General features: G+C 37.9%; 1 long non-coding RNA gene across 1 annotated transcript; it reads left to right on the forward strand.

Moving 5' to 3' along the window:
- The first annotated feature begins 502 nt into the window (after window positions 1-502).
- Window positions 503-805, forward strand: LOC116039311. Its single transcript, XR_004102363.1, has 2 exons — window positions 503-629; window positions 690-805. It is a non-coding gene; the product is annotated as an uncharacterized LOC116039311 (long non-coding RNA).
- The last annotated feature ends 8,457 nt before the right edge of the window (window positions 806-9,262 follow it).

The following is a 9,262-nucleotide window of genomic DNA, read 5'->3' on the forward strand; positions in this document are numbered from 1 at the left end:
ATTGCGTTTAATCTCAAGTACCGAAATTAGGCATCATCAATTTCATTTTACGTGAACCAATACTCGGTAGTACCGACGTGATTCGGTCGGTACTGGTAAAAGTACTGTGTTCGCTACCCAATCCTAGCTGTGACTGAAACAAAGATTATAATCCAACATGGTTTCTTTCAAGAGGATCCTCTCTGCTGTGGCTCTGATTCTGCTGGCCTTTTATGTGCAGTCATCAATCGATGGAGGTAAAGCCTTTTCAGTTTGGGGTGTCTGAAAATGTAGAGATACAGTTATACTTCTTGAGTTCCATTTTGGGGAGACTATTTAATTCCTTTTCTACTGAACTGTTCACTTTGCAGATTCACATTGTACTTTTCACTTTCATTTTCACTTTGTTCATTCACTTTTCAAAAGGACATCAACTCAAAGTAGGCTACTGTAGATGAAAGTTGTGTACTCCTAATCTGGAAAAAAATGTGCGCAGACCACATGGTACGGTGCGTAGGCCTACTGCACAGCGAACTCAGAACAACGAACAGCGAAGTATGTGACAAATTCTAAAGTTACAGACTAGCCTATTTGTTTCTTTATAATAGGCATACATAAATCACATGCTAAATCACTATTGGTCAAAAGATGTATGACTTGGGGCGGCCTCTAACTCCCCCAGTAAGAGCGTGCGCCCCATGTAGGCTGAGTCCTTTGCAGCGGCCCAGCATTGAATCCGACCTGCGGCACTTTGCTTGCGTGTCATTCCCTCTCTTATTCTCCCCCGTTCCTGTCTATCTACTGTCACTATCGAATAAAAAATAATCAAAAAAAAGAAGATGAATGACTAGTCCAGCTGAGCAGGCATCAAGTATGCCTTTTCCCCGCCTTTAATTTGACAGGACAGCTAAGTGAGAAAGGGGAGAGAGAGGGGGAAAGATTACGGGGTGCTGTTTGTAAAGTGGCTCACGCTGAAAATAACAGCAACATTTTGTCACATTTAGCTTCAAACAATGTTTAAAAAACTGGTATGAATTTTTGAGGGTCACTTTTTTGCACATTTACAACAATATTTGTCAACTTAGAGATATTTTAAATAGTTAAATCCAAGTATTAAATGTTACACCTAAATGTTAAATTTAAATCTAAATTTAAATGTCAAATCTAAATGTTGAATCTAAATGTTTCGAGATGCATTTTGAATGTGCATATTAGTTAAATATTTAGTTTCACCCGAAACATTTAGATTTAAAATTTAACATTTAGATTTAACATTTAGATTTAGATTTAAATTTAACATTTAACATTTAGATTTAAATTTAACATTTAGCATTTAGCATTTAGATTTAAATTTAACATTTAGGTGTAACATTTAATATTTGGATTTAACTATTTAAAATATCTCTAAGTTGACAAATATTGTTGTAAATGTGCAAAAAAGTGACCCTCCAATTTACTATTTAAAAATACAATACCAATTTTTTAAACATTGTTTGAAGCTAAATGTGACAAAATGTTGCTGTTATTTTCAGCGTGAGCCGCTTTACAAACGGCACCCCATAAAAGACATGCAGGAAATCGTCACAGGTCAGATTTGAACTCTAGACCTCTGCATCGAGGCGTAAACCTCTCAGTGTTTTTTAAACAATAATAATACATTTCATTTGTAGGCACCTTTCAAAATGTTTCACTGACTGCAGTATTTTTAAGACCTTTTTGTTGAATTTTTTGGTTTGTTCTGGAAACTGGGCGTCTTAAGACAGGAAGTCACAGAGCTGCAGACAGGAACAGGAAACCCTGCCCACACACACACACACACACACACACACACACACACACACACACACACACACACACACACACACACACACAGGAACAGATGAACTGTGTGAGGACAGGGAGGAGTGTCAGGACTCTAGAAAAACCTCTTTACATCTTTAAATTGGGCGCTTTTACTCTTGAAACTTAAGTCTGTTGTATTAAAATAAGTATGTATGTATGCTTACTACTTTTACTTAAGTAACATTTACTCAAGTACTGTAATGCAGGACTTTTAATTGTGGAGCATTTTCTTATTGTATCATTAGTTTGGAGAGTAATTAGCATGACTCTTCTATTAGTTATAGTTTTAGTTTCAGTTTTTCAGAAAGTTTTAGCTTTTATTTGTTTTATTTGTATTTGTTTTAGCTACGTGATACCCAGGTATACTCAGTATACCCACTAAGAAAGCTCCAGGATTTCCATATACCCACTTAAAAATGCCCAGTGACCCACAACAACATACTTCACATTATATGTTTAATATATTTTGAATTGTTATCTGTGTTTTCCTTCTTCACATAGGCTAAATAAAGGTATTTCCACCGTAAATTGGTGCCTATAAGTGTATCAGAATGAAGGAAATGAAGTCTTTGACACTCAAAATTTCCCTGTGGGAGGACACCCAGACGCCCCACTTTGATATGTCCATTCTGGTCCATATATTTATATAGTTATACATTACACTACATCACTGCTGTCACATGTAAACATGTTTTGCTTTCTGAAAGGTTGAAGTTGCAGTTAGTCAGTCCTTCCAGAAAAATGGGGAGTTTTTTTGTGATTGTTTTGGGCAAAAATCCTTGATTATGCGGTACGTTTTCTTAAAAAATGCGATGGAATATGCGGGACATTTATGCAATTTTATGCGATGAAATTGCGGGAACTTGCAAAAACTGCGGTTTCATCATGGCTTCATCGCGGGGTTTGCAGCTTTTCGATGATGTTCACATTGAACGTTCCCATGGCAACAGCGGAAAATGGCTGCTCTTGTGTGACTTTTTTGCAACGAAAATGCGGGGATTATGAAATCATGCAAGCCCCGCATATTTTGCGTGGAAATCGGCAATTTATGCGGCGAAAGTGCGGCGTATTTGAAAAAATGCGGGCCCCGCATAAATATGCAGACTTTGGCTGATTATGCATTGAATTATGCAATCGCATAATCACGTTTTTCTGGAGGGACTGATTAGTTTCCTCTGCTGATCAGATAATAAAGGGGAAACTTCAGTATCATGTGTCTGTTATTCCACCAGAGGGCTCCAATATACTGTTGTGTTTACTGACATCCAAATACAATTTCATTTCAAGATTTACTGTAACTTCAAGTAATTCTAATAAAAGTATTCTTTGTCTTCTCCATAGGTCTCTATATCAACTTGGTGAGTAACAATAAGTGTTATTAAAAACAATAATAATAATTATAGGTTGCAGGTTGTTTTCTCTCTGCTGAACAGATAATGAAAGTGAAAAACTTCACAGATGTGATGTAATCTGGGGGGTTTTAACTGTCAGCAGTGTGAAAGGAACAGTTTACAGGAACAGATGAACTGTGTCCAAACAGGGAGGACAGTGTCAGGACTCTATAAAACCCAGCTGAATGCATAGGCGGAGTTTGACATTCAAGCCAGGGTGGGCAACAAAATAAATAAAAAATAAAACTCGTTGTAGCAGCAAAGACCCGAGGCCTGTACTACGACTCAAGATCAACATGCCCTGGATTTCTTTCAGTTACCCGGCTTCACTAACCCTAACAACCGTGATCCTGCATAAGCTGTGTCACGACGGTGGTTAACAACTAGTTCAATCATCCCAGGGTTTCCCAATCCAGCGACGCGCTTTCACATAAAAGAGGTGGTGTTTGCACAGCACGACCAATCACAAACATCTAACAGAGCCGCATATTTTACATAAGAAGATCAAACTATAATTCTACATAAATATGAAGAACACAGACACGGTTTAACAGGCAAAACGCAATACAGTCACTGCTTCCTAAATCAGGAAGGAAAGCTAGCAAAAAAATAGCTGACGCTGTAAATGCGTAAATCACAACGCTTATTAATATCACTTCCCCATCAGTCAGGCACAAGGTCTGACCATAATTACACTTGTGCTTTCCATAAACTGTTGTTGCTTTAGCCTTTTATTTCAGTTGCAACCCTGGCAGTGGGAAGTGATCGTGAGAGCAAATAAAAAATATAAAAACATAATTCAAACTGATGTGCGCATTGGCAACACACGGCTCAAGAAGCCCAGCCGATATGTAATTCCCTCCCATTACAATCTATGTTTTTCATAAATATACACATCAGGGAATGCTAACGGGGTTATCGGTCTCTAATTCTCCCTTTCTCTCTCTCTCTCTCTCTCTCTCTCTCTCTCTGCCCACCGAGCTCCAGCTGATCTTCTAAGAACACTGTGATGCCGTTATCAATCGAGTATTGATTGGTCAGTAGGCGGTGCTTTTACACCGGTTGATCTCTAATCTCCAACATAACCTGCTCCCGACCAGGTTAGGTGTTCAGCATAAGTTACCACGGCGATTGAACCCGATCACAAGAGATCCACCTTCGTGATACAGAAAACCCTGGGTTGAACCTGAAGTTACCTCGTTAACGTCAAATCTTGCTTCGTAGTACAGGCCTCTGGCCTACCACTTGGGGAACACAGCACAAGCACATATGGACAAAACAAACATGCTAAATAAACATATATGTTGATTTTTAAAGCAGATTTTAAATTACATTGTAACAATTTAACAATCCGCCTTTATGAAATGCAAATTGCGGCACAGCTGTCTTGGAACGCAATAGACAGACGGTGGCTGAATGCCCCGACACTTAAATTCAACTAAAATGTAACGGTGACCAATCAGTGTTGGACCTACAGTCTGTTGAGATGCCTCTCCAAACTCACCATAAAACGTTAGGACACTTTGAGAAAAAAGATCCGTATTTTGCCGTAATCCAATGACACGAAATTAAGTAATCCACAGCGATCAGTAGATCCACAAACAGAGTCACGGTGTATCCAGCCAGGCCGATAGGAGCGTCACATTCACCAGCCAGCTCCAAACAGGTGAACGAGGCCTCTCCACTTCGCCGTTTAAACAAAGTGGAATAAACGTAATAAAGTCCAAATCTACACAAAACACGCAATCAATTAGTAAGCTGACATCACATGTATATACATGGCATTTAGGAAACCTTTATTGCTTTATTGCGTGCCCCCACCTTCTGCCCGTAAACTCTGCGTATGGCTGAATGTCTCCATGTGCTGTGACTCAAACAAAGATTATAATCCAACATGTTTTCTTTCAAGATGATCCTCTTGGCTGTGGCTGTGTATCTGCTGGCCTTTAATGTGGAGTCACCAGCCGAGGAAGGTAAAGACTTTTCAGTTTGGGGTGTCTGAAAATGTAGAGATACAGTTATACTTCTTGAGTTCCATTTTGGGGAGACTATTTCTTCTTTTTCCACTGAACTGTTCACTTTGCAAATTCACATTGTACTTTTCAAAAGGACATCAACTCAAAGTAGACTACTGTACATGGAAGTTGTGTACTCCAAACCTTTAACAACTCTGAAAAAAAACTTTGTTTCAGCCAGAGTGTTATGGTTTTGCTGTTGTGTCTCTCATTTTTTGTAGCCAGGTTTTCTGTCATGTCTTGTTTCCTTCTGTTTTTGTGATTTTCGGTCTTGTCTTGTTTTATTTTCTGTTTCCTGTTTTATTTTGATAGTCTGTTCTCTGTCTTGTCTTGTCTAGTTTTACTCTCTGTTTTCCCGCCCTTGTGATTGCCCTAAAGCAGGGGTCACCAACACGGTGCCCGCGGGCACCAGGTGGCCCCCAAGGACCACATGAGTAGCCCTCAGGCCTGTTCTAAAAATGAAAATTGAATATTGATATTATCTGTTTCCCACCTTGTTAAGTCATTGCTGGTAATATTGATAATGAGAAATCATTAACGTGATCAGTGTCTTCACATAGATGAGTATCATTAATCATTAATAATCATATATAACTAAAGGCAAACTGAGCAAATTAGTTATTTCAGAAGAGCGTATCAAACTGGTAGCCCTTCGTATGACTCAGTACCCATGAAGTAGCTCTCAGTTTCTAAAAGGTTGGTGACCCCTGACCTAATGTGTTTCACCTGTTTCCCAGCCTTGTGTCACCTGTCTTGTGTTTCCTCGTTACCCTGTGTGTTTAGTCTTTGTCTTTCCTCTGTCCAGCGTCAGATCATTGTTTGTGTGTTGTGTTCGTTCCGGTCAGTTTGTGTGTCTTCGTTTCTGGACTTTGTCAAGCCTGTCAGTTTTCCAACCGGGTTCACTCCAGGCTTCTCGTCCGTGAGATTTTCTTTTGCCTGCTGCATTTTTGTACTCCTTTTGTTGTGTCGACTTTTGGTTTAAATAAATCCTCGAGCTCTAACCTGCTGCCTGCCTACCTGCCTGCTCTCTGCATTTTGGGTCCACTATTTTATGCGAACGTAACACAGAGGGGCATGTCAGACATCTTTAAATTGGGCACTTTTACTTTTGAAACTTAAGTGTGTTGTATTAAACTATATAACTACTTTTATTTAAGTAACATTTACTCAAGTACTGTAATTTAGGACTTTTACTTGTGGAGCATTTTCTTGTATCATTAGTTTGGAGAGTAATTAGCATGACTCTCATCCAGTTTTGACTTTTCTATTAGTTATAGTTTTAGTTTCAGTTTTTTAGAAAGTTTTAGCTTTTTATATATGTAGTTTTAGTTCTTCTTGTTAGGTCCAGGTATAACGTCTCAGAGGTATGCAGTAACAATACTTTTCAGTACTGTCGTTAAGTTTTAGTTTACTATAATAACCCTGCTCTGAAGTGACATTCGCAAAAGTTCTTTTGCACACCACAGACTACACTTTCTCATTTCTAATGCACAAAAGAAATTAAACTCATTTAATCAAAATTTAGAAAAAGGGGGCCGTGCAAATTAATAAAACGCATGTATACAAGGATTTTAAAATGCCATTTTAACCAAAAGGCTGTTTTTCATCTGTAGTTCCCTGGCCTCGATGTTAAAAAGGCTTTTTAAAATACAAAGAAACAAGAAAGAAGATTAGAGTAGAACTTGGCACAAGACAAATCACAGAAGCAAAAAGATTAGCAACAAAACCAAACTCAAAGCTGAACGGAGGTAAAACAACAGCTGTTCAGAGCAAAAAAAAAAGGAGTGAAATTAGAGATTTATTTCACAAGCTTAAAATCTTATTGACATTTAACTTATCCCACACACTTAAAGGAGAAATCCAGCTGATTTGTACCTGAATCTTGATTGCTAGATGTCACCGAGTACTGTCGATAGGAAAAGAAATGACCAAACTGGAGTTGCTGCAGCTAATGGCAGAGCTCCCAGTTAGCTAAAATGCCAGTTGTGGGGGCACCTTCTAACTAACTTATCCCACACACTTAACTTATCCCACACACTTAACTTATCCCACACACTTAACTTATCCCACACACTTAACTTATCCCCAGTGTTGGGAGTAACGCGTTACAAAAGTAACGCAATTACAGTAATGTATTCCTTTTTGCTGTAACGCAGTAATATAACGCATTACTAATTAAATTTCGGTAATATTATACTCGTTACAATCTCAGTAACGCGAGTTACAACGCATTTTAACGCAACATTTAGTGGTGCGTTTTTTTTAAGAATTCACCAACACCGCGACACATTTCTTCACAGGAAAAAAAAAGCCGTATTATTTTCCTGTCGCTGTATTCGATGGTTGAGATGACTGCAGAGACAGATACATTTGCGAGATGGATATTATTTTCAGGAGTTATTACGCTGCGTTGAAGTGAGCTGTCCTGTTTCTGTTCCCGTGGCCAGAACCAGAACCAGAGACGGTACGGACAGCATGTATGTCCCAACAGGTGACGGTACGTCAGCGGCTGACAGATATAAACATGTCGGGAATTAATGTTGAGGCTTGCTACACGTAAATATCGTTGCATTTTATCAGCCGTGGAGAGTAACTCTGCCTGTAGTGGAATGGCTTCGAATGACGACCAAAAACGCTTGTCTTTTACTGTGACCATTTACTGTTCAATATGTTGCAGTTTTAGAAACAAGAAAGTGGACAACTTCAGCCTGACGGACATGTTGCATCTCAGTAAGCTAGCAAGAGTAGCTACACAACAGACAACTTCCGTGTAGCCTACTTCAAAATAAAATCACTTCCTGTGACGGTTCGCAGTAAAACTAAATTACTGTTAAATAAGGTTGTGTAGGCTACCTTTTCACAAATCAGCTGTAAATCAAGTACTGTAAATAATGTTAATAGTGAGTTTTAATCACACTATAATTGAACATTTCCTTTAGAGTGTTTTAAACTAAACAACATGAATTTCTTATTCAAGTGCTATAAACAAACATTTTACAACAATGCCATACTTTTAATTGAGTATTTTCATTTTCTCCTACTTGCCTATTATACGTTTTACTTATCTATTTTGTATAGCTTTAGTTACTTTGCATATTTATATTAATTATACAAAATATGAATAATCTATGATGTATTAAAGTGGATTCACAAGCTAGCTGCCAAATCAAACTTCCCCTGTTATTTTGGTAAAAGTAACTCAAAAGTAATGCAAAAGTAGCGTAACGCATTACAATTCAGAGACAGTAATATTGTAATATAACTAATTACTCTCAAATGACAGTAACTAGTAATCTATAATGTATTACATTTTGGAAGTAACTTGCCCAACACTGCTTATCCCACACACTTAACTGATCCCACACACTTAACTTATCCTACACACTTAACTGATCCCACACACTTAACTTATCATACACACTTAACTTATCTTACACACTTAACTGATCCAACACACTTAACTTATCATACACACTTAACTTATCCTACACACTTAACTGATCCAACACACTTAACTTATCATACACACTTAACTTATCCCACACACTTAACTTATCCTACACACTTAACTTATCCTACACACTTAACTGATCCCACACACTTAACTTATCATACACACTTAACTTATCATACACACTTAACTTATCATACACACTTAACTTATCTTACACACTTAACTGATCCAACACACTTAACTTATCATACACACTTAACTTATCATACACACTTAACTTATCCTACACACTTAACTTATCCTACACACTTAACTTATCCTACACACTTAACTTATCCCACACACTTAACTTATCCCACACACTTAACTTATCCTACACACTTAACTGATCCCACACACTTAACTTATCATACACACTTAACTTATCATACACACTTAACTTATCATACACACTTAACTTATCCTACACACTTAACTTATCCTACACACTTAACTTATCCCACACACTTAACTTATCCTACACACTTAACTTATCCTACACACTTAACTTATCCAACACACTTTTTTCACCTGGGTCCAAC

The sequence above is a fragment of the Sander lucioperca genome, chromosome 10 (genome assembly GCF_008315115.2).
Source record: "Sander lucioperca isolate FBNREF2018 chromosome 10, SLUC_FBN_1.2, whole genome shotgun sequence".
NCBI classification, from domain to species: Eukaryota; Metazoa; Chordata; class Actinopteri; order Perciformes; family Percidae; genus Sander; species Sander lucioperca.